The sequence below is a fragment of the Sus scrofa genome, chromosome 5 (genome assembly GCF_000003025.6).
Source record: "Sus scrofa isolate TJ Tabasco breed Duroc chromosome 5, Sscrofa11.1, whole genome shotgun sequence".
Classification (NCBI taxonomy): Eukaryota; Metazoa; Chordata; class Mammalia; order Artiodactyla; family Suidae; genus Sus; species Sus scrofa.
This window is the reverse complement of record NC_010447.5, coordinates 28680848-28708459: the sequence shown is the minus strand read 5'-3', so window position 1 is coordinate 28708459 and position 27612 is coordinate 28680848. Positions and strand designations below refer to the sequence as shown.

The 27612-nt window shown below is 39.6% G+C and overlaps 1 protein-coding gene across 1 annotated transcript in view; it reads right to left on the bottom strand.

The window, feature by feature from the left end:
- The window catches only part of XPOT (exportin for tRNA), a 196366-nt gene that overhangs the window by 166877 nt on the left and 1877 nt on the right, over positions 1-27612 (bottom strand). Inside the window, exon 2 of the mRNA XM_021091942.1 lies at positions 6771-6917. The gene's annotated coding sequence lies outside the window, so the exon portion shown is untranslated. The remainder of the gene's footprint in view (positions 1-6770; positions 6918-27612) is intronic.

Below are 27612 nucleotides of genomic sequence, written 5' to 3'. Positions count from 1 at the left end.
TCACAGCTGACCTACAAATGAATCTGGAAAGGACACAATTATAAAGGGAGTATTTTACGTCTATTAGCAACTATAACCACCAGAGGGCAGAGCTGGACTAGGAAGACAGAGAAAGAAAAGCAAAACTTTAAACCAGGAGCATTGATTCTTAAACTTTTAAAATTCCTGCTGACTTTCAAAATTAATTTTTGCCATGCTTCTTTAATATGTAATAATACAAATATAAGCCTGGGAAAGCTCCATATGCTCTTATCAAATCAACACAAAGGTATTATTTAAAAGTTTACAAAATTAAATGCAAATGACTGTCACTGATGTAATGCATGATATTTCGCTCAAACTCTATCTCCTTTCGCAAAACAAAGATGGTAGAACATACCACACAGGCTCTTGGTTCAGTATCCTGCTATCACATTTCATGTTCTCTTTCAGAACTACTACACATCTCTCTGGACAGGCCAGGATGACCTCTGACTGTCCCGTGGTTTGAACATTTCACTATGAATGACGTCTGCTTTGGTTCTCTTTCTAGCCAGGGACAATTAAGGTTTTTCCACTTAGGAACGAACAATGGATCGACAAAGACGATGCAAACACAGGCACTGCCCTGAAATGAAATCAAAACTTAAAATTTTCTTAGAAACCCCATAGTCTTTCAAGCTGAAATCTAGACCCCAATTCGAGGAGGCTCTGCTGCAGAGGTTAAGGGGCTCGAAATGTTTTAGGTGTTGTGACTTAGCATCACAGTCTCCCTGGGTGCTTTCTGCCTTTCCCCCCAGCACTTCCGGCTTCATTTTCTTTTTTTAAAAAAATTTTTTTGGTCTTTTTGCCATTTCTTGGGCTGCTCCTTTGGCATATGGAGGTTCCCAGGCTAGGGGTCGAATTGGAGCTGTAGCCACCAGCCTACGCCAGAGCCACAGCAACGTGGGATCTGAGCCGTGTCTGCAACCTACACCACAGCTCACGGCAACACCGGATCGTTAACCCACTGAGCAACGCCAGGGATCGAACCCCAAACCTCATGGTTCTTAGTCGGATTTGTTAACCACTGCGCCACGATGGGAACTCCCCAGCTTCATTTTCAATAGTGTCCTCATTTGGATGATACAGTAACCAGGTTCTACCCGTACCCTGATTAGATGCCAGTCCTTGCATGGAGCTTAAGAGAGCAGGAAAGACCTGTGCCTTAGCAGTGGGAGTTAGGAAACAAAGGCGAAGTTAAAGCCATTAGGAGGTGGGATTAAAATGTACACACGTATATAGCATACGATTTATATAATATATATATAAAATAGATAAGTAACAAGGACCTATTGTATGACACAGGGAAATCTACTCAATATGCTGTAATAACCTGCATGGGAAAAGAATCTGAAAAAGAGTAACTGATTCACTTTGGTGTACACCTGAAACAACACTGTAAATCAACTTTACTCCAATGAAATGAAAAGAAAAAACAGAGGAGGAGGATGAAGAAGCAGCAGCAGCAGCTTCTTCAGTGTCTCTCAGAAGCCTGTCTCACTCAATGTCTCAAGTGAAGCCATGTGAGTTAAACCAAACTTTAGACCTGTTCTGACCTCCTCTTGTAACTCAGAGGCCTCAGGGGTTCCGCTGACTCCCCACACTCCCAAAACACCATCTCGAAACACAGGCTGTAATACACAAAGCAAAAGATTTCACCACAATGAGGATTCTCTGATATTTGAGAGCATATAAGGTCATTTTAGGGTAGGAGGAGCAAAACTTCTGAGAGTCACATTTATTCGGAAAAGCTGGACGACAGGACAGCAGTTTTGTAATGTATGACATCATTTGGCTAACATTATGCATTGGGCTTGCTGCACAACAAAATGATTCCTCGCCTCCAAGTCTCAAGACCAAATTCAGTTGCCAACATAACTTAGTGTTCAGTATTAACAATAATGAAAAGATGCTACGAAATAGTCATTTTTAAGGAGACTGAGAAATATCTCTCTAAAAATGGCCCACAAGCTGAGACGTGCTGAGATTGGGCTGTTGCAGTGATACTAATGAGAGCATCCTGTAAACTCTGAGTCCTCATTCCTTCAGATGATGACTCCTATTAGCATTATTTCATATTTATCAAGCCCCAACTAGGGCAACTTGTCATAATGGCAGGAAAGGGAGAGGGAAGAAAGCACCATCTGTCCCTGGCATATGTGCTGGGGACACTCAATGTGGGGACAAGGTTTTAAACGTGGTCTGTCAGAGGTGCAGGAGGCGCCATGTGATTTCCCAGGATCTTGCTGTCTCAGTTCAACTCAATAAGCATCTATTTGGAATTAACTGGATACTTAGGCTATACAAAAATAAATAAAATTGGGTCTCTGTTCTAATAAACTAAACTCTCTAAGCTAAATTATCTGAGTACAACCTTTAAGAGTTTCGCCATATCATCTGTATTTTTATTTACTACATATTTCTCATTCTTGTTTTTTTTTTTTTTGTTTTTGTTTTTTGTCATTTTTGGCTGCCCTCACAGCACATGGAGCTCCCAGACCAGGGATCAGATTGGAGCCACAGTCAAAACCTAAGCCACGGCTGTGGCAACGCCAGATCTCTAACCCTCTGTGCTGGGCTGGGGATCAAACCTGTGTCCCAGCGGCTCCCAAGATGCCGCCAATCCTGTTGCACCACCATGGGAGCTGCTCTTTTTTTTTTTTTTCTTTCTTTCTTTCTTTTTACAGCTGCACCTGGACATATGGAAGTTCCTGGGCCAGGGGCTGAATCAGAGCTGCAGCTGCCAACCTAAACTACAGCCATAGCAACACAGGATCTGAGCCGCACCTGCCACATACACTGCAGCTTGCAGCAACACTGGATCCTTAACCTGAGGAGCGAGGCCAGGGATCAAACCTTCATCCTCACGGATACTATGTTATGTTCTCAACCCATGGAGCCACAGTGGAAACTCTTATTTACTCCTATTTTTTAAACATCATTATTCATTCAATACTTTCCTAGTATTTCCACCCACTTTAGCTACGTCATAAAGACTATCTGGGAAATAATGGAGTTGATATTCCATAGAATATAGATGTCATATATGACATATATATAGTCTTTTTAGGGCCACACCCATGGCATATGGAAGTTCCCAGGCTAGGGGTTGAATTGGAGTTGCAGCTGCCAATCTACACCACAGCCATAGCAACATGAGATCCGAGCTGCATCTGCGACCTACACTACAGCTATACCATAGTTACGGCAATGTCAGATCCTTAACCCACTGAGCAAGGCCAGGGATCAAACCTGCGTCCTCATGGATACTAGTCATGTTCGTTATCACTGAGCTATGATGGGAACTCCTCTAGATTCTATTTTTAAATACTTGTATTTACATATTTATATTGTATTTTTTAATTTTTTTGGCCACATCCACACCAGATGTTCCCTGGCCAAAGATCAAACCTGCATCATAACAGACCCACAGCACTGACAATGCCAGATCTGTAACCGGCTGAGCCACAAGGAAACTCCTGCTAATGTACATTCTAAAAATAAACACAATTTTGGAATTCCCTTGGTGGCTCAGCAGTTAACGAGCCTGAATAGGATCCATGAGAATGTGGGTTTGATCCCTGGCCTTGCTCAGTGCGTTAAGGATACGGTGCTGCTGTGAGCTGTGGTGTAGGTCACAGATGCAGCTCAGATCCTATGTTGCTGTGGCTGTGGTGTAGGCTGGCAGCTGCAGCTCTGATTCAACCCCTAGCCTGGGAACCTCCATATGCAAGGGGGTGCAGCCCTAAAATACAAAAAGAGAAAAAAAAAACACAATTAAAAAATTTGTGAATGTCTTTTCCTTGGACTATCTAAAATAGTCTTTGTATAACTACGGGAATGATAATAGTAAGGAATACTTTGTCTTTTTTTTTTTTTTTTAAGGGCCACACCTATAGCAATCAGAGGTTCCCAGGCTATGGGTGGAATCGGAGCTCAGTGAGTTAAGGACCTGGCCGATTCAACCCCTAGCCCGGGAACTTCCACATGCCACAGGTGCAGCCCTAAAAAGCAACAAACAAACAAACAAACAACAACAACAAACCACTAAAGAACATGGCAAAATGGTATGATCTGACAAAGCTTGGTGGTGAGTGAACAGATATTTCTATATTACTCTCTTCTCTGTATGCTTGAAAATATTTCATGATGACAATAAAAAAATGTGTCCAGAATTTGGAGAAGAGAAAAACATTCCAACTAGAAAAGAAAGTATGAGTGGAAGCACACAATCCTGAGATGCAGGCTAGGTGTCTCCGATAGAAGGTGAGTACTGGAAAATAAGGCTGGAAAATTAAGATGTGGCTGATCACGCAGTACCCTGGCTAAGTGGTCCTGAATAAGAGGTCTGCGGGTGTGGGAAATCCCTGGAGGCTTCCGATAAACAATACACAATCAGAGCAGTATATGAAGAACAGAATTCTGGGAGAGAACTGCAAGATGGGGACAGCTCAGATCTGGAAGGAACTTAGAACAGCGATTTAAATGAAAATAGGGTATCTCCATAACAGCCTGATTTACTCCCTTGTTCTGCCTGCTTGCATCCTGTTTTTATTTATTTTTTTTATTTAAAAAATTTTTTTTTGTCTTTTTGCCTTTTTTCTATGACCGCTCCCTTGGCATATGGAGGTTCCCAGGCTAGGGGTCGAATCGGAGCTGTAGCCACCAGCCTACGCCAGAGCCACAGCAACGCGGGATCTGAGCTGCGTCTGCAGCCTACACCACAGCTCACGGCAACGCCAGATCTTAACCCACTGAGCAAGGCCAGGGATCTAACCCGCAACCTCATGGTTCCTCGTCGGGTTCGTTAACCGCTGCGCCACCAAGGGAACTCCCTGTTTTTATTTTTTAAAAATCCATTTTTCCTGGGCAGACATATTTCCTCTTTCCTGCCCTAGATCCTTGGTAGTCTTACCCCACGATGTTGTGGACATGGCATTGGTAAACGTTTTCTGTAAATGGCCAGGTATAAATATTTTAGGCCTTGCAGGCCATAGGATGTCTGTTGCCACTATTCAACTGTGTTGTAGGGAGAAAGCAGCCACAGACAATACATTATTAACCTAAAACTTTATTTATAGGCACTGAAATTGCAATTTCAGATGATTTTCATGTATCATGAAGTATTCTTCTGATTTTTTTTTTTCAACATTTAAAACTTGTGGAGTTCCCGTCGTGGTGCAGTGGCAACAAATCCGACTAGGAACCATGAGGTTGTGGGTTGGATCCCTGGCCTTGCTCAGTGGGTTAAGGATTCAGTGCTGCTGTGAGCTGTGGTGTAAGCCGCAGATGTGGCTCAGATCTGGTGTTGCTGTGGCTGTGGCATAGGTGAGCAGCAACAGCTCCAACTAGACCCCTAGCCTGGGAACCTCCATATGCCGGAGGAGCAGCCCTAAAAGGGCAAAAGACAAAAAAACGACAACAACAACAACAACAAAAAACTTGTAAAAACCATCCATACTTTTCAGGCTATATAAAAATAGGCTGGAGATTACAGAAATGCAAAACAAAACCATAAGATCCCATTTATCACCTCTTAGATGGCTATGATCAAAAAGACAATGATATGTGTTGGCAAGAATATGGAGAAACTGGAATCATCATATGTTACTATAGGAATGTAAAATGTCACAGCAGCTTTGGAAAACAGTTTGGCAGTTCCTCAGATGGCTAAGCACAGAGTTACATATGATCCAGCAATTCCTCTTCCACGTACATACCCAAGAGAAATTCAAATATATGTCCACACAAAACATTATACATAAATGTTCAAGGCAGCATTAATCGTAATAACCGTAATGTGGAAACATCCATATAATAATAGATTGTTTGGCAATAAAAAAGAATGAAATGTTGGGAGTTTCCTTCGTGGCTCAGTGGTTAACAAACCTGACTAGTATCGAGCAGGACTCGGGTTCGATCCCTGGCCTCGCTCAGTGGGTTAAAGGATCTGGCACTGCAGTGAGCTATGGTGGAGGTTGCAGACGTTGCTCAGATTCATATTGCTGTGGCTGTGGTGTAGGCGGGCAGCTGTAGCTCTGATTCGACCCCTAGCCTGACAACTTCCATGTGCCGCAGGTGTGGCCCTAAAACGCAAAAAAAAAAAAAAGAACAAAGTGTTGTGCTATGACATAGATGAATCCTGAAAACATGCTAAGTGAAAGAAGCCCATCACAAAAGACTACAAATCGTCTGCTTCAATTTACATGAAATGTCCAGAATAAGCAAATCTAGAAACAAAAAACAGATTAGTGGCTACCTAGGGCTGGGCAGGTTTTGGGGACAGGGGGAATAACTGCTCATGAATGCAGGGGTTTTTTGGGGTATGATGAAATGTTGAAAGATTGTGGTGATAGGAGCAAAACTCAATAAATAGACTAAAAAAATAAACTATAAACTTTAAAAGGGTAACTGCATGGTATGTGAATTATGTTTCTGTAAAGCTGTTAAAAAATAAACAATAGGCTGAAGGCTAGCTGGTCTGGTAGGTGACAGTTTGCCAGCCTCTGCTATGGACACCAGATGAACTGGCTCCTTTCGGAAGCTTACTAGTGGGTTCAGCTACTTAAACTTGGAAAATTCAGTTTGGAAGAGCTGGAAGATGACGAGCCAGATATGCCTTTGTTTATGGGTCTTGCTGGTGAGGGGATCTATATGTCTTCTAGATGTATGATGTAAGCCATGATGAAATCCCATTTGTCATTAAAGCCTGGAATTCAGCCCACACACTCGGATAGACTTAGACTCACTGTGGTTTCCAGCACTGGGGTCTTGCACAGCCATTAGTCTTCGAGGACCTTCACTTGGTCTTAGCCAAACTTCCCAAGCAAGCAGTCATTTTGTCCATCTTGCTTCTTCTAAATCAGTTAGCTGGTCAGCTGAAATTCCTCAGCTTCCTATGAATAAAAAACAAAGCTTTGGAGTTCCCACTGTGGTGCAGCAGAAACTAATCCAATTAGTATCCATGCGGATTTGGGTTCAATCCCTGGCCTCATTCAGTGGGTTGGGGATCAAGTGTTGCTGTGAGCTGTGGTGTAGGTTGAAGATGCAGCTCAGATCCTGTGTTGTTGTGGCTTTGCTGTAGGCCGGCGGCTTTGGCTCTGATTTGACTTCTAGCCTGGGAACCTCATGCTGCTGGTGTGGCCCTAAAAAGCAAATAATAATAATAAAAATAAAAATAAAAATAAAAAACAAAGCTTCATCTCAGTGCCTCCTTAGAGAGGTAATGTGAGGGGGTGATTGTAAATTTTAATCTAAATTTTTCTCCTTGTAATCAGACTATTAGCTAAGGCAACTTGCTTAGATAGCTTTCAGACTGCACTTGTGGCCCTAGGCATTTGCTCCACAAATATTTATTTAGTGGCTATATGTCAGGCACTATTCCAAGAGCTAGGAACACAGCAGTGAAGAAGAAGTAAAAAAAAAAAATCCCTGCCTTCATGGTATAGCATTTATAATCTAATAAGATGGAGTCTCCCCTTCTTTCATTTATTTTGGATGTTCCCACAGCATGTGGAAGTTCCCAAGCCAAGGACTGAACCCATGCCACAGCAGTGACAATGCTGGATCCTTAACCCCTAGGCCACCAGGGAACTCCCGGAGTCTCCCCCCCCTTTTTTTTTGGTCTTTTTAGGGCCGCATTTGCAGCATATGTAAGTTCCCAGGCTAGGGGTCGAATCAGAGCTGTAGCTGCTGGCCTACACCACAGCCACAGCAACGCCATATCCTTAATCCATTGAGCGAGGCCAGGGATCGGGGAACCCACGTCCTCCTGATGCTAGTTGGGTTCGTTACCACTGAGCCATGACAGGAACTCCTTCCCCTTCTTTTATCTGCATCTCTCCATAATGAAATACTATACTTTATTATCATGACTTAATCTTGACTAAGATTCCTATGCTTCATAAGAGGTCATTTTACCGCTCCCTCTGCCTCTAGGCAGGATAGATCTACACTCATCCAGATGGAAGTGTTAAGCCCTATGAATTCTGTCCACAGAACAGTATTAAAATACCCACTTTTCTCCATTTCTACTGATCCAAAGTAACATCACTAACACCGAGGCTACAGCACTAGCTTTTTTGTGGGTCCCTTAAATCTTCAATTTCCCCACAGTTATTGTTAAAATAATCAAATCTGATCACATCCTCTCCTGATTTAAAACTTTCCAGTGGCTTGTTCATTTTTCTTCAGATTAAGTCCAAAAAACAAAACTTGGCCTGTGATGGCATTGAATATCCTAGTCCCCACCTACCTCTCCTCAAATCATTCTACCCTTGGCTCAAAATGTTCCTACCACATTGGTTTTCTCTTTCTTTTCCTTTTTTTCCCTCCCCCTGCCCCACCAGACTTCTGTCTTATCATGAACATGCCAAGCCCCTTCATATCTCATTCATAATTGCATTCACAACATTTGGCTTAAATGTCACCTTCTACTCTATTATACACTTTTAGTTATTAGTTATTTAAGCTATTGCTTATTTAATGGATGCTACCTCCAGTAGACTATGAGCTCCACGAAGGCAAGGCCTTATATGATTTGTTTCTGACTTATCACCTTACCTAGCCCAGGACCCGGTTCATCACAGATGCGCAACAGATGTTTTTGATATGAAACATGTTTTGAAAAACATCAATTAAGACGGGAAAACTATGAAATTACCTTAAAAATGGGAAAGTATTTTATTATCAAATACTATGATATAAATGAGAATAAAGAGAACGGAAAAAAAAAGAACAGAAATATGATTAGCAAAGTAGAAAAGGAGATGGAGAAAAAGTGAAAAAGAAAGAGGACACAGGGAGAGTTGTAGCAATAAGCGAGAGAAGGAGCATGGTAAAAAGAAAATTTTACTTAAAAACTGGTGAGGCCTTGACGGAAGGAGCATTTATTTTGGGAATAATGCTTTTAGGAGACTTTGAAAGTTGCAATCCAAGATTGCTACCCATATACTGGTCAGAATAAAGACCATCCCAAATTTTGAAAAGGACAATTTTGTCCACTTCTTTATATCTTTTGTCTTAAATCTATATTATCTCCTAAATGAGATATTACAAGCCTTCTTCATGAGGGCTAGATGTATTAGGAAATAAAGCATATAGCAGTGTTCCAGTTCACTTTCAGCCTTCTCCTCTTTCTTGCAGTTGCTGACAGCTAATTTTTTAAAAATGCATGAGACTCTTTGGCTTTATCATCCGGTGTCAAGAAGAGGTCATTTGTAGGAAAAAAAAAAAAAGTTTGATAATATGCAGAACGCAAAGCCCCAGGGGTCTCCATGAAGACCTTTGCCTTAGGTTTAAATGGATGGAAATGCCACCATTTAGCAATGTAGGTGAGAACAAGCATGAATGATCAGAGGAATTAAGAATTTGATGATACACACATACTTAAAAAAAAATACTCAAAAGAGTCTTCTCTGAAGAGCACACAGTATGAATTTCAATGATGTCACTAAAAGAATCAAACAAGTCCATAGTGATTTACAACACAAAGGGAGAGTCCCCTCGTCTTAAGGAGCTCTCCAATCTCCTACGGAATTAACTGCAGAGAAATGCTGACAAAGATACAATTCCAGTCTAGTTTGGGAGTTGTCCATTTATGAGGACAACATTTAGATTTTACTAAGAAAAGTGATAAAAATGTGCAGGGTTCATAGTATAGCATTAGCAAAGCTGATTACTGCAATTAGTTCAACAACTAATTATTGAGTATCAACTACGTGCTAGTCACTACAAAGATTAATAAGACCCAGTGGCTGTCTTCAAGAAACTTACGATACAGCCAGCTTATAATAAGTTAACTACAAAAATAATTACAAAGTATTTGATAATAAATGGCCAGGAGGTTCCGAGTTTTACAACAGAAGGTAAAAAGGTTTGTATCTTATTGAGATCATCAGTAAAATTTTCAAGAAGAAAGCAGCCTTTGAAGTGGGGCCTAGAAAACAGTAACGTTTTCATAGTTGAGGATATGAAAGAAAAGCATCCCAGGCAGTGGTTACAGTAACAGCAAAGGTACAGAAGTGGAAAAGCAGGAGAGATTTTTAGGAAACTCAAGAGTTATTTTGTTGAAGTATAAACTATATGTTTTGGGGGAAGAGAGCAGTAGAAAATACTATAACTAGACATGTAGCTAAGAGTCAGATTATGAAAAACTTTCAAATTCATTCACTCACTTATTCAACATTCACTGAACACCTGAGCCTGTCACTGTGCTAAACACAGTGGGCAGGGGAAAAAAAAAAAGAGTTCCCATTGTGGCTCAGTGGGTTAAGGACCCGACATTGCCTTCCTGGGGATGCATGTTCGCTCCCTGTCCTTGCTTGGTGGGTTAAGGATCTGGCATTGCTGTGGCTGTGCCATAGGTTGCACATGCAGCTCCAACTTGACCTGTAGCTTGGGAACTTCCATATCAACAGTATCTTCATAAAGTTTCAATAATTAGAGGCCTAAACATTCTTTTCAGAAAATGAGTTCACATTATTTGTCTGCTCCCCAATTTTCATATTGAATCAATCAGGCTTATTAACAGTGGTGATCTGAGTCCATGTGATCCCTATCTGATGGGGATTCAAAAGTAATTTTGAGGAAGAAAGAAATGCATTTGCAATGAATTATATTTTCCAGCTACACTCTAGTTTCAAGGAACTAGGTCAAATTCCTTAGCAAGTTTGGAAGGATTTAACCTGTGCCTCTCTGGGAACAATGACCTCTGCAGCTTGTTCCACAAGAGGCTGGTCCTGCTCAGTTTATCCCAGCGGGCTGATCTCGTAATGATAATGACATCCCAGTAGCTGATCCACCAGACCAACCAAATTTAGGCTTTATCAATGGAAGCTACTGCTAAAGAATTCTAAGGACAAATTCTTGCAGCTGTTTTCAGTCTTGAACATGACTGGAATACCAATTTATAAACTGGAGGTGACACACTTTGAGGATTTGTTGAAACTACAAGAACCCAGATTTTAAAGTGGCAAATTTGGGCACCCTGGCTATAAAAATAAAGAGCATATGTCTAGGGTAAAATGCTTTTAAAAAGAAATGTGAAATAACAAAACATTAAAAACAGAAGTGGAAGTAATTGAAATGCAGAGCAATTTCAGAGATGACAATTGAAATGTAAGAATATATTAGGGGGGAAAGCTATAATAAAAGATTATCATTAACTCAAGGCGTTATAATAAGAAGGCTTCCCAGGCTGAGTGTTAATTGAGTGGGGGTAGGGACCTAAAAAGCTTTCTCAGTTTGAAATCCGGGAACTCCCTATCCTTAGGGCTTTAACTCAGACTTGACATTACTCACTTCAGAAACTGCTGCCAAACTTGTCTTTGCACCCAGGCAGAAAACAGTACTCCCCGTCTTTACACAAAGCTTCTGGGCCTCACTGATGAAAGTGAATTTACTTAGGATTCTACTTAGCACTTACATGGTAGTCTTCTAATAATAGTGTCTCATCTCTGTCCTTTTCCTCCTCCGCCTGAAATCCAGTCAGGAGAATGGCCTAGTTTTGATCCCCTCGACAAATGTAGGGGCTTTTTTTTTTTTTTTTTTTTTTTTTTTTTTTCCTAGGGCCACATCTGTGGCATATGGAGGTTCCCAGGCTAGGGACTGAATCGGAGCTGAAGCTGCTGGCCTATACCACAGCCACAGCAATGCGGGATCCAGGCTGTGTCTGTGACCTACATCACAGCTCACGGCAACGCCGGATCCTTAGCCCACTGAGCAAGGCCGGGGATCGAACATGCATCCTCATGGATACTAGTTGGATTCGTTACACTGAGCCACAGCAGGAACTCCCAAGAGTCATTTATTAAATCAAATTTCTGTAGGGTGACTCTCTCTATAGCTTAGAAAGGAAGACATAGCAGAAACACCATATATTTAATTCAGCCAATCAGAATATATGTTTTAGTGCCTAATATATTTCTAGCACTGTGCTTGATGCTATTAGGGAGAAAAGCGTCAGAGGCTAATGGTCAGAGGCAGAGGATCAACACAGTTAAAGTATAAGACAGGACATGATTAGCTGTTATCTCTCTCCCTTGTATGTGCTTCGAAGGCACCCTTGTCAAACTGCCTTGCTACCATGGTGACTACTAAGAAAAACACAGATTCACATACAAACAGGTCACGGAGTTCTGTTTCCTTGTTGTTGCTGTTTTCAAACACAGTTTCTCGAGCGAGATGAATGGTTCTTAATATCACTCTCCAATTTTCTCTATGAATTTTCTGTAATCAAGCCCTTCAAGGGCATGTGGACGCTGCTTAATTTGGAGGTTTTCCCACTGCTTGGGGATCAGGCTTTAACCCTTCACGTGTACTTTGGAATGCCCTGAATTGTCCCAGGCTTCTAAGTTTACCTTATGTCCCCCCCTTTTTTTCTGGCCACGCAGACAGTATGTGGAAGATCCTGGGCCAGGAATTGAGCTTGTGCCACAGCGGCAACTCAAGCCACTACAGTGACAATGCCAGATCCTCAACCTACTGTGCCACAGGGGAACTCCGCTTCATCCTTTAATATACAAGTATGATTCCCCAAGGTTACCCCAAGGTTAAGAAGGACTTCTGGATCATCTCTAAATTCCTGCTTTTGTCTCTTTAGTGGTTGCTAGCTCCGCTTTGCTCCCCCTCATCCCAGTGCTGACCATTGTCGCCTCCTCTATTCCCCAAGAACCATGACATACAAGTAGTTGTTTGCAAAAGACTTTTACTGGAAGATTGGGAATGATAAGAAGAGATGGGATACTATAGCAGAGGACAGGAAATATAAGTCCCCAAAAGTTCTATGGCCATTTCTCACTATTTTCTTCTCAGGCCCTGCCTGCTGCCCTTTTGCCCAGATTTCCTTCTCCATCTCTTTTCTGGGGTTTTCAGGTCCAAATTGCTGTCATTTTATTACTCCAAGAAATGTAATTCTCATAGTCAAATCATCCTTGGTACAGACTAACTCACAATCCTAAAAGGCTCATCTTGTTTTTCTCCTCTCTCTCCTCAAACAAAATCTCCAGTTACCTCAGAGGTGAATTTTGCCATTCCCCTAGAATGTAAAATAGCAGCTAAATATACTTATTTTTAAGAGTTATTTACTTTCCCTGTTTATAGGCTTCTTGGCTTAATTCTCCCATTTAATCTTTTTCTTAAGTCTGAACTACAGATGTGAAGTCAAAAAACATTTTGCCTAATGTATATATAGGTCATTCACATTTAGAGAGAATTTCAATTCCTTTTTTTTTTTTTTAAAGGCATTTTCTAAAAAAGTGATTCCTCAAAGGTTAAGAAAAAGTATTGCATGATTTGTGATATTCTGATTGCCCTAAGAGATAGGGAGCAGAATGAGAACTGGTCCCCTGCAGAAAACTCCCTACCTGGCATTTTCCATAGACCAAGACCATTTTATAGACAGGCACACAATTTTCACAAAAGAAATCCTTTCACATTCAGTCACAGGAGTAGATGCTTGGACAGTGACCACACTCTGCTTTAAGGATAAGAATCTTATCTCTAACTACAGAAACATTTCTAAAGGTGCTAAGCACTGATTTCTCTGAGACAGCCCTAAATTACATTTTAATATCATCCCCCAAGGAAAGTAACATATGACAGCAAGTACAGATGCTCGTGAAGGTGGTATTTCTCCTTGGAAAGATCTCAGTCTATATATTTATATATATACCTCTTCTGAGCCTGTTATGTACTATGCAGAGCATTGGGCTAGGAACCACAGAAGATGAGAGCAAATAATAAAACAAAATTGAGGGAATTCCCATTGTGGCTCATCGGGTTAAGAAGCCAACATAGTGTCTGTGAGCATGCGGGTTCGATCCCTGGCCTCACTCACTGGGTTAAGGATCCAGTGTTGCCACAAGGTGCAGCATAGGTCGAAGGTACAGCTTAGATCTGGCATTGCTGTGGCTGTGACATAGGCTTGGAGCTGCAACTCCGATTCAACTCCTAGCCTGGGAACTTCCATAGGCTATGGGTATGACCATAAAAAGACAAATTAAAAATGACAAAATTAAAAAAAACCCAAATTCAAATTCCATAGGAGCTTAGAATTCGGGGGGGGGGGAAGAGTTTTACTATACTGAAGTAATAATTACAGAATGAAAAATAAAGTATAATTTATTCAGAGTTCCGGACTTTTAGAACTAGAAGTATTTAAAGATTATTTGATGATTGTAGAGGAGAAAATGGAGACTAGAAGGGTTAGGAGGTTACCTGAGATCACACAGTGAATTAGTGGCAGAGCCAGGAAGAGACCACAGATATCAAGAGCTTTGTCTGCCTTACCACATGACAACAATGAAGCATCAATTCTATGCAAGGAAACATACAGCTTGAGGTTACATATGTAAAATGCCTAGCACTATGTGTGGAAACATCAGCTGTCATCATGGATCATAATCATTATTATAATTACAATGGTTAAGAGTACAAATTTTGGTAATTAGCCAGAGCTTGAGTTCCAGTTTTGCCACTTGCTGTGTAACTGTAGGTAGATGAGCTACTTAGCTTCTCTAGACCTTAGTTTCTTCATCTATAAAATAGGAATTAAAAAATATCTACTGAAGGGAGAGCTGTGAGGATTACATATACTTCTCACTTGAGTATGTTCAAACATTAGCTGTTCCATAGTATTTATTAATATACATAGGTTTACAAAGAATTAAGCAAGGATACACACATACAGAGTATTCGTGGAACTTCTCTTTGCTCTGTCAAAAAGAAAGCCAGAAAACTAACATTTTTTACAATCAAAACAGTGTGGTATTGGTACAAAACAAACACATGGATCAATGGAACAGAACAGAGAGCCCAGAAATAAACCCACACACTTACAGTCAATTAATCTTTGACAAATGAAGCAAGAATATAAAATGGGAAAAAGATAGCCTTCAGCAAATGGTGTTGGGAAAACTGGACAAGCTGCATGTAAATCAATGAAGTTAGAACACACCCTCACATCATACACAAAAATAAACTCAAAATGAGTTAAAGTTTTAAACATAAGGCATGACACCATAAAACTCCTAGAAGAGAGCATAGGGAAAACATTCTCTGACATAAATTGAACAAATGTTTTCTTAGGTCAGTCCCCTAAGGCAATAGAAATAAAATAAAAATAAACAAATGGGACTTAGTTAAACTTACAACTTTTGGACAGTAAAGGAAACCGAAAAAAAACAAAAAACAATGAAAAGACAATCTACAGAATGGGAGAAAATATTTGCAAACAATGTGACTGACAAAGGCTTAATCTCCAAGATATACAAACAGCTCATATGACTCAACAACAACAACAACAACAAAATACAACCCAATCAAAAAATGTGCAGGAGTTCTTCCTATGACTCAGCAGGTTAAGGATCTGGAGTGGTCTCTACTGAGGCGTGGGTTAGATTCCTGGCCAAGCATAGTAGATCCAAAGTTGCCACAGCTGTGACTTGGAAACATCCATATGCTGCAGGTGTGGCCAAAAAAAGGGGGGGGGGCGCGGTCAGAAAGACCTGAAGGGACATTTCTCCAAAGAAGAGACACAGGTGGCCAGCAGGCACATGAAAAGATGCTAAACATTACTAATTATTAGAGAAATGCAAGTCAAAACTACAATGAGGTACCAACTGACACTGATGGATTGGCCATCATTTAAAAACTTTCAAATAATAAATGCTGGAGAGGGTGTGGAGAAAAAGGAACCCGCCAACACTGTAACTGGTAATGTAATGTAAACTGGTTCACTATGGAGAACAGTATGGAGGCTCCTCAGAAAACTAAAAATAGAATTATCATATGATTCATCAGTCCAATTTCTGCACGTATACCCACACAAAAATTATTTAAAGGGATACATGCATCCCAATGTTCACTGGAGCATCATTCACAATAGCCAAGACTTGGAAACAACCTAAATATCCATTAACAGATGAATGGATTGAGAAGATGTGGTGCATATATACAATGGAATACTACTCAGCCATAAGAATAATGAAATAATACCATTTGCAGAAACATGGATGCAACTAGAAATTCTCATACTAAGTGAAGTACGGCAGAAAGAGAAAGACAGAGACCATATGATATGTGGAATCTAAAATATGGCACAAATGAATCTACCCCCAAAACAGAAATAAACCCATGGACAAGGAGAACAGACTTGTGGTTGCAAAGGGGAGGGGGAAGGGAAAAGGATGGACTGGGATTTTGCAAACTATTACATTTAGAATGGATAGACAATGAGGTCTTACTACTGTATAGCATAGGGAACTATATCCAATCTCCTGGGATAAACCATAATGGAAAAGAATATTTTAAAAAGAATATATATATGTGTGTGTGTATAACTAAATCACTTTGATGTACAGCAGAAATTAGCATAACATTATAAAGCAGCTATACTTTTTAAACATTTTTATTATAGTTGATTTACAATGTTCTATCAATTTCTGCTGTACAGGAAAGTAACCCAGTTATACATATATACACATTCTTTTTCTCATAATATTTTCCATGTTCCATCACAAGTGATTGGATATAATTCCCTGTGCTACACAGCAGAACCTCAATGCTTATACACTCCAATGCAATAGTTTAAAGCAACTGTACTTTAATAAGAAAATTAAAAATGTTAACTATACCCCAATAAAATAAATAAATGAAAAAAGAAAAAAATAACACTTTTTAAAGCTTTCACTATATACAGATATCAACACACAAAAGTATGGAACAAAGGAAATAGGAAAAGAAATGCTATTTGGGGAGTTCCCGTCGTGGCTCAGTGGTTAATGAATCCAACTAGGAACCATGAGGTTGTGGGTTCAATCCCTGACTTTGCTCAGTGGGTTAAGGATTCAGTGTTGCCATGAGATGTGGTGTAGGCTGCAGATGCAGCTTGGATCTGACGTTGCTGTGGCTCTGGAGTAGGCCGGTGGCTACAGCTTCAATTAGACCCCTAGCCTGGGAACTCCATATGCCATGGATATGGCCCCAGAAAAGACAAAAAGACCAAAAAAAAAAGAAAGAAAGAAAGGAATGCTATTTGGGATGTTATAATATAGGAACTGTTTATTATTTTCTACAGCTATACACCAAGTTTCTGCTTTCCAGGGGCTTGTAGTCTGGTGGAGGAAGAAACCAGGCTGTTAGGATATGGAGTGATATACTAAAGCTAAGAGTTATGGAAGCTAAAAAAGGAACATCCTACCCACTAAGGGTGAAGGTCAAGAAGAGGGTGTCAGAGGTATCTCAAATAAGGCAACACAGAGCTGGCCAAAGATGACAAGAGCTGGAAAGAGCCTAAAGCCACAACCCAGCTGTGGTGGGTACTCTAAACTGGCTCTCGGTATCCATTCCAAAGCTCTAGTGTACTTTCTTATATCGCAGGTGTTAAAGCAGGAAAAACCACATCCCCCCCATCTCTTTGCAGTTCAGGCTCTGCTTCTGACAATTCAAAGCACTTGGAAGGTGGATCGCAGGCTGGAACCATCTGCTTTGTTTCTGCAGGCAAACTTAGCAGTGAACACGTTGGGCTTTTCTGCAGCATTATTTTAGTGTCTAGATACGAACTCCATGGGTGTGGAGAGGTAGTTACAGGAGCAGCACTGCTTTCCTGATCCTTGGATAACAGCTACAGTGGTATGTCTTTGAAGTCAACAGCATCATTGGAGTCCCCTGACTCCCATCTTTCATTACTGCAGGTAGCAGCTTCCCTGGTAGATCAGCCCAGCAGTTTCGTCCTAGTAATCATTCCTGGAGGCCCCCACTTATTCCCTTAGCCTTTCTAATAACTGTGAGCTTCCAATTCCCTATATTAAATCCCTAGTTGCTTAAAATGAGTGAGTGGTTCCTATTTCTTGCACTGAACACACCGAAAGAATACAAAAAGGAAAACTATGTCATGTGTAATATTTTCAGGGGTCAGCAGGCTTTTCCTTTAATGGATCACAAGAGTAAATATGTATTTTAAGCATTGTGGGATGCTTATGATCTTGATCTCCTCTTCCTTCCCCTCTCCCACCTATGTGTTAAGTACGTTCACATTTTTGTGCAACCATGTCCAGCATATTTTAATTTTGTAAAACTAAAGCTCTATAGTCAAAGAACAATTTCCCGTTCCCCTCTCCCCAATGGCAACCCATTCTACTTTCTGTCTCTATAAATTTAAGTAGAATCATACACTATTTGTCTTTTCCTAACTGGCTTATTTTACTTAGCATGATGTCCTCATAATCTGTGTTGTAGCCTGTACAGGATACCTTTCTTCCCTTTCTTTGTAAGGTGGAAGAAATTCCATTGAATGCATGTGTCACAATTTCTTTATCCATTCATGTGTTTATGGACACTTGGGTTGCTTCCATCTTTGGCTATTGTGTATAATGCTGTTATGAACATGGTTGTGTAAATATCTCCTTGAGATCTTTTCAGTTCTTTTGGATATATACCTAGAAGTGGGATTATTGGGTCATATGGTAGTTCTACTCTTAATTTTTTGAGGAACTACCACACTGCTTTTCACAGGGACTGTACCATTTTATGTTCCTACCACCAGGGCACAAAGGTTCCAATTTTTCCACATCCTTGCCAACACTTGTTATTTTCTGGGTTTTTTGATGGTAGCCATTCTAAAGAGTGTGAAAACACATCTGTGTGTGTGTGTGTGTGTTTAAGGGCCACATACGTGGCATATGGAAGTTCCTGGGCTAGGGGTTGAATGAGATTTGCACATGCTGGCCTACATCACAGCCACAGCAATGCCAGATCCAAGCTGCATCCGCAAACTACACTGCGGCTTGTAGCAACGCCAGATCCTTAGCCCACTGAGTGGGGCCAGGGATCAAACCTGCATCCTCATGGATATTAGTCAGGTTCATTTCCACTAAGCCATAACAGGAACTCCTCTCTGTGGTTTTGATTTGCATTTCCGTAATCATTAGTGATAATGAACATCTTTTCACATGCTTGTTGGCCATCTGTTTATCTTCTTTGCCCATTTTAAAACTGGATTATATTTGCTGTTGTTGTTGAGTTGTAGGAGTTCCTTATATATTCTAAATATTATCCCCTTATCAGATATATGATTTCCTTAGGTTTCTTTTTCACTCCGTTACTTATGCCTGTCTAATTTTAGTCCATGCTCATAAATGGAAGTCTAGTCTGGAGCAACTTGCTGGCAGTCTGGCCAGATCTGGAGCCATCTTCCATGCTAAAGACACCAGTGGGTACGAGCCAGAATATCTCTATCTTAAATACTTCAGGTCTTACATATCTTTATTCCCTACAAGATCAAAAAGTATCCCCATGCTTTACTTTGAACCAGAAACAGCCAGCCAGAGGTTTCTGGGGCTGCCTCAAGACCAGGTAAGTGGAAATCATGAAAGCAGATTCACCAGACTCAGGTTTTGCATTGCCAAGTGCCTGCCACTAAGAAGCTGAAACCAAACAATTTTCACATCTGTTTTGCAATTTATCACTGTTCCTTTTTACTCCAAACAGTAGTTCAGTTCAGCTTATTTGATTGTCCATGTTTATCCTGGGAGGTAAAACATCCCAACCCTAGAGACCTTAATGATTTCCAGTCAAATATATAAAGTAAATGCATAACTTAGTCTAAAATACAAGCCAGTTCATACAATCCTTGCTCCCAAAAACCCTTTGCTGATTCTGTATTCGTGGGTATGAACACTATAGCATGCTGCATTTGCTAAAATATCCTATTCGAAGAGACAGAATTCTGATTTATAAAAGGTCCATTTCCTTTTCTAATTACTAGTGACTGTTGGAAGAATTTAGGAAGACTTACATGCATTATTTTTCTGGTCCCCACAAGAAAAGGAAAATGGGATGATGAAGGACAGAGCTGCATAAGATCAAAAAGAAGAAATCCTGGAAATGCAGGATCCTAATTCTCTTCTTCCCTAACATTTATGTTAAGTTGTTGCTATTCAAGTGTTTACATAAAACGATGTTTATCATTGCATTATTTCTAATCATGAATATCAGGGATTAGTGACACTTAGAAATGATTTCAGCTATAAATAACAGAAAATCCAAATACAAGTAAGTTAAAAAACATTTTTTCCCCTCATCATAACAAGAAATCCAGAGGTAACTCAAGAATGCAAGACTAGCTGAGTATGATGTACCATATGGATCCCAAGTAGTTGTTCAAAATTGTGGCACAGACCCAATGGGGAGGGAGCTGGGGGAGACATAGAATGGGAGGTTGGGGTTAGCAGATGTAAGCTATTATCCCTAGAGGGGATAAATAAAAAGGTCTTACTGTAGAGCACAGAGAAATATATTCAATGTCCTATGAGAAAACCTAATGGAAAAGAATACTAAAAAAAGAGTATACATATATACATATATAAAGTATATATATAACTGAACCTACTGTACAGCAGAAATTAACACACTAAATCAAACATACTTCAATTAATATTTTCAAAAAAGTTAAAATACTTAGTTGCACGCAAAATTATTCATGAAATGTTATCAACTAAAAAAATTATCATATGAAACAGATGAGAAAACATCAAATTTGTTAGGGTGAACTAAGTTTAGACAGATTTTTAAAAGTTAAATACATATATGCCAAAAAGGGAAAAATGGAACTTATACTCTGAAAATGGTGACTTAGCTTAGGTTTATCCAAGGAAACAGACTCTGAGGCAGAGATGTGCATGACAGTGATTTAGGGGAGAGCGTGCTCAAGAACAGTACCTGTAAAGGAGGCAGGCAGGATTGAACTGCAGGGCAGATGCCACAGAGACTATAATTGGCCCCATGGGAGGTTCTGAGTGGGCGGTCCCAGATTGTTCTGCCTGAGGGACTGCACCTTTGAACCTCCACAAATGACCAGTCATGGGATTTGGGCTGTCCCCAGGGAAGGAAGATAACCTAGTATGAGGCAGTTTCCTCAGAAACTGAAGGTATTTTGGAGAAGAATTCAACTGTGAGTCATCATCAGCCAACATTCCCGGCAGCTGTATCTTGGGATCTGGGCAGCATACCACAGCCTCTACCAGAATGTCAACAGTGACGATCTCTGGGTTTGGGGATTAAGGTTGGTTTTCTCTCTTTTAAAACATATTTTCCAAATTTTCCACAATGAACATGCACTGCTCTAAGGATTAAATGAGTTAATTCACAAAAAGCACTAAGCACAGTTCCTAGAATTTATTAAGTACTCAAATTTAGCTATAATTATTTTTTGCTTATATATATATACACATATATATGTAAGACTTTAAAGAGAACACATAAATGTGGATATTGTCAAGAAGAAAGATATAGGATTAAAATAATAGCAGAAGTTCCTGTTCCTTATTGCTTACTTTGTAGTTTGTGAAATTCTTACGACATTGTTTCTTTCTAGCACAGCCAAGAGAATTGTGTGTGGTGATGGAAATTTCATTATCTCTGCTGTCCAATATGGTAGCCACTAGCCACATTTGCAGGTGGCTCTGCAGGTGGCTGCATGTGAAATATGGCTAGAGCAAATGAAGAGCCAACTTTTAAATTTTATTTAGCGTCAATTCATTTAAATGTAAATTGCCATATATTGCTAGTGGCTACCATATTGGACTATGCAGCTCCATATCAATACTAAGCACTGGTTATTTAGAGAACAGATCTAAAATATTCTTTCAATGTTTGGATTAGTTCCTCAACTCAATACCTTGTCTAATCTCCTACTCTTGATTTCAAAACTACATTATATTTACATATGTAGAAAAACAAAATGGGAAGAGTTAAGTGTAAAAAAAAAAAGGTTGTTGGACTTTTTTTTTTTTTACATACAACGGACAAAGGAATTTAGGTGAAAGTTAGGTGCTAAAGAGCTGCATAATGTATTGCTAATTATATGGTATGTTGTAGTAAATAATCTGAATAAAAAATGAAAAAAGATTGTTTCCTATCAAATATCTGGTTCCCCTTGGTAAGCTAAAATAGATTTCTCACTAAAATCATGTCTTTCAACCATAATGTCAATATAATAAGGAAGATAACTACAGAAGCAATTTGAAAATGCCTGAATAAAAATGTAGAAGTCTTTTACCTCTCAGGTAGGAGACATATATAGATGGTGGGAGGCATATGGAGATAGTGGGAGGCACATGTATATGGTAGAAGGCAAAGTATACGGGGAAAATTCACTAACACCTGCCGTGTTTGTGCAGAAAAGAGAGGCAGATCTTGGTTTGCATTTCACCCTGCTAGTAACTGGCTGTTTGTACTTTGGATAAACTACTTAACTGCTCCAGAATCAAATGGCAATAACTACACCTACCTTGAAGACTTGTTGGAAGATTAGTAATGTGCAAAGCACTTGACACAAAATAAATGCTAAATCAATGACGATTGTATTATTGTGTTGGTATAACATCAAGAAAATAGATCAGCAAAAATGAAGTAAGCCCAAATACTTAAAAACTGTGGTAGGAATTAACTGGCAGAATCATTAAATTGTCAAATTAATTTTGGCATATGTTGCTTTCTATGTACTTCGACCATACATAAAATTAAGTCAATGGTTTGTCAAATGAATGAAAAAATGGAAACTTAAATAAATGAATGAATAAATGCCTTGTCTGTTTTTAATATAATTTTGCCCCTCCAAAAGCTTATCACTAAAACAGTTTTTGTCACTGGCATTGTAACTAGGGATATTTTCAAAGACCCTGTAAAGAGTGGTATCAAATCAATGGTCTTAAGCAGAGTTGTTTTTCTAAGAGATAGGAAATACTAGGTCTGAAATGAAGAAACAGCTTCTTCAGCAATATTACTAAAGGAGCAGTTAAGAGCTTCCATCCTTAAAATTTTTTAAAAAGACAGGGTGTTCCCTTTGTGGCTCAGTGGTTGACAAATCTGACTAGGATCCGTGAGGACACAGGTTCGATCCCTGGCCTTGCTCTGTGGGTTAAGGATCCAGCATTGCCATGAGCTGTGGTGTAGGTCGCAGACGCAGCTGAGATCCCAAGTTGCTGCGCCTGTGGTATAGGCCGGCAGCTGTAGCTGTGATTCAACCCCTAGCCTGGGAACCTCCATATGCCGCAGGTGCGGCCATGAAATAAAAAAAAAAAAAAATTTTAAAAGACAGATAATTCTGGGGAGTTCCCGTTGTGGTGCAGTGGTTAACGAATCCGACTAGGAACCATGAGGTTGCGGGTTTGATCGGCTGGCCTTGCTCAGTGGGTTAAGGATCCGGCGTTGCCGTGAGCTGTGGTGTAGTTCACAGACAAGGCTTGGATCTGGTGCTTGGATCTGGTGTTGCTGTGGCTCTCGCGTAGGCTGGTGGCTACAGCTCAGATTAGACCCCTAGCCTGCGAACCTCCATATACCGTGGGAATCAGCCCTAGAAAAGGCAAAAAGACAAAAAAAAAAAAAAAAAAAAAAAAAAAAGACAGGTAATTCTCCATGCTGGAAATGTCATCATAATCTGTAGTAGCTGGCTTCCAAGATAGTCCATTGAACCTTACTTCCTAGAATTCATGCCCTTCCCTGTTACGTCCAAATTCAATCAAGGATGGCCCTGAAATATGAAAAAGACAGTCTCTTCACCAAGAGGTGCTGGGAAAACTGGACACCCACATGTAAATCAGTGAAACTAGAACAAACCCTCACACCATGCATAAAAATAAACTCAAAATGGCTTAAAGACTTAAACATAAGACATGACACCATAAAACTCCTAGATAAGAACACAGGCAAAACATTCTCTGACATAAACCATACCAATGTTTTCTTAGGTCAGTCTCTCAAGGCAATAGAAATAAAAACAAAAACAAATGGGACCTAATTAAACTCACAAGCTTTTGCACAGCAAAGGAATCCATAAAAAAAAGACAACTTACAGAATGGGAGAAAATAGTTGCAAATGATGCAATCGACAAGGGCTTAATCTCCAAAATATACAAACTCATACAATTCAATAGCAAAAAACCAAACAACTCAATAGAAAAATGGGCAGAAGACCTAAACAGACATTTCTCCAAAGACATATGGATGGCCAATAGGTACATGAAAAAGTGGTGACCATCACTGATTATTAGAGAAATGCAAATCAAAACTACAACAAGGTATCACCTCACACCAGTCAGAATGGCCATCATTAATAAGTCTACAAATAACAAACACTGGAGAGGGTGTGGAGAAAGGGAACCATCCTACACTGTTAGGAGGAATGTTACTGTTACAACACTTAGGAGAACAGTATGGAGGTTCCTCAGAAAGCTAAATACAGAACTACCATATGATCTAACAATCCCATTCTTGGGCATATATTTGATGAAACTTTCATTCACAAAGATACATGCACCCCTATATTAATAGCGGCACTATTCATAATAGCCAAGACTTGGAAACAACCTAAATGTCCATTGACAGAAGAATGGATTAAGATGATGTAGTACATTTATACAACGGAATATTACTTAGCCATTAAAAAAGAAGGAAATAATGCCATCTGCAGCAACATGGATGCAACTAAAGATTATCATATTAAGTGAAGTTAGAAAGACAAACAGCATATAATATCACTTATATGTGGAATCTAAGATGTGGCACAGATGAGCCTATCTGCAAAACAGAAACAGACTCACAGATATAGAGAACAGACTTGTAGTTGCCAAGTGGGAGGGGGCAGGGAGTTTGGGGTTAGCAGATGTAAACTACTACATTTAGAATGAATAAACAATGAGGTACTGCTGTACAGCATAGGAAACTATATCCAGTCTCTTGGGACAGACCACAATGGAAGATAGCATAATAAAGGGAACATAGATATAGATAGATAGATATGGATATCTATATCTATATATAGATACAGATATATAAACATATATGGATGGGTCAATTTGCTATATAGCAGAAAACTGGCACAACATTTTAAGTCAACTATAATTTAAAAAAAAAAAAAAAAAAGGATGGCCGTGAATATGGCCAGGGTATGTGTGACTTCCAAGACTACATCATAAAAAAGCACCGCAGCTTCTGCTTTGGTCCATCAGATTGATCACTTGCTCCAGGATAAGCCAGGGGCCATGCTGTGAAGAGGACATTCAAGCCATCCTGTGGAGAGGCCCATGTGGCCAAAAGCCTGTGCCAACCTGCTGAACATGTAAGGAAGCCACCTTGAAAACAGATTCTCCAGTTTCAAACAAGTCTTCAGATGACGACAGGCCTAGCCAACATCGACTGCCACCTTCTGAAACACTGAAACAGAAATGCCAATTGAGCCACTCTTGAATTCCTGACTCATGTAACTGTGTGAGAGAACACATGATTTTTATTGTTTTTAAGCCACTCAATTTTGGGGTTATTTAATATGCAGCAATAGATTGCCAAAATATCATCAATGCCAAAAATTTATTGCTACTGTTCAAAGCGTCCTTCTTATGGGCCGAACCAGACGACCATCCATTTAAGTAACTTGCACCTTTGTAACATGAATGTTTTACCAGCTCGTCATGTCATTAACTCAACATCTCTTCCTGGAGTTCCCATTGTGGCTCAGTGGAAACGAATCTGACTAGTAACCATGAGGTAGAGGGTTCAATCCCTGGTTTGCTCAGTGGGTCAGGGATCTGGTGTTGCTGTGAGCTGTGGTATAGGTTGCAGACATGGTTTGGATCCTGCATTACTGTGGCTGTGGTGTAAGCCTGCAACTGTAGCTCCGATTCAACCCTAGCCAGGGAGCCTCCACATGCCGTGGGTGTGGCCCTTAAAAAAAAAAAATCTTTTCCTATAAAATTCTTGAGACAAGGTTATCAGCCAATCAAATATTTAGCAAACATCTATTAAGCTTGTGGAATTAAAGAAGCCTCAGCTAAAATCAGAGTCAGATAAAAAACAAACTTAGGGTTACCAAAGGAGAAGGGGGGGAGGGATAAATTAGGAACTTGGTATTAAAATATGTACACTAGTATATATAAAATAGATAATCAACAAGGACCTACTGCATAGATTCAATATCTTGTAATAACCTATAATAGAAGAGAATGTAAAAAAAGAATATATATATATATTTTTTCAACTGAATCAATTTGCTGTACACCTGAAGGTAACACAATATTTTAAATCAACTATATTTCAGTAAAAATTTTAAAACAAATAAATAAAATCAGAGTCAGGATGTGTCTGCAGGGAGAGTCTCACAGCTCTGCATCATCAATTACTCCAAACTGGAAGAGACATCCCCCACATCTCTCCCACAGGAAGGTACTGCCTACTTTAATACCCAACAGGTAGGAAAAAACATCTTTCTGGTCAGCCACAGCCCAGCCAATCAGAGACTGCAGCACCCCAACCAATGAGAATCCTCCATACTTTGGACTCCCAGCTTCCTCCAATGAACTCTTTAGTTATGACAGCCCCTACCAAGGCCACCCTTTTCTCTGTAAAAGCAAGCTCCCCTCCCATATTCTCTGGATTTGTCCACCATTGTTCCCATAACTGAATTGCAATTCCTTTGGCTATTCCTGGATAAACTTGTTTTTGCTGGTAAAGTAACTATTATTAAAGTTGATAAGTTCAAAGCATTATTCTAGGTGTTCTGCTGGTTAAAAGGTATGATTATGCGAATGATAAAAACAATGATAATAGTAACAATAAATATTACTAATACATTTTTTCCATTATTCTATGAAATTTTTTTTAAATTATTTTTTATTGTTTTTTTCCCAATACAATTTTTTTTCTACTGTATGTCATGGTGACCCATTTACACATATATGTATGCATTCTTTTTTCTCCCATTATCATGCTCCATCATAAGTCACTAGACATAGTTCTCAGTGCTAACATTACCAATATTTATCAAGCATCTACTTTCTCCTAGAGTTTTAGACACAGCATATACTCTCATTTAACCTTAATATATATTGCCAAATGTTTTCTAGGAAGATCATACCAAGTTATACTCCCATCTGCAAGGTATAAGAACAGAGTCACTGCATGTTTACCAGCACTTTAAAAAAAGTTTTTAAAAAATCTGATAGGTCAAAAATAGAATTTTTTAATCTGCATTTCTGTGTTTACTAGATCTTGATATTTTAAGCACATCAAACCTTTGACATATGCTACAAATATCCTCCCACCCTCACCCCCACCCCAAGTTGGCAATTTCTTGAAATTTTCTCAGTCAAGTCAATCTCTTGCTTTGTAATTTTTTCCAATTCTTAATTCTTTTGTAATTAGATTCTTCTCTATTTCTAGATCAATTAAATTTTCACTTGTATTTCTCTCGAGTTTAGGGTTTTGCTTTTACACATGTAATTATTTTGTGTTGTAGGATACAGGGTAAAAGTGTCCCCCCCCCCATAATCACGTCTCCTTTACTGTTAATTGAGTAAGTTTTCCTTTCTGCATTGATTTATGATGCCACCTTTACCATCCACAGAATTCTTATATTATTTGAGTATGTTTATGACTTTTATAACACTTTTCCTCTGTATTGGTTTTGGCGCTGGTACTACAACTTTTTTGATTGCTGACTTCTACTCATTCATCAAGAACCATCACATTCTCTTCCAGAAATCCTCCCTGATCCTCCCAAAAAGATACTATCGCTGCCTCTTTTTCCACCTTTATAAC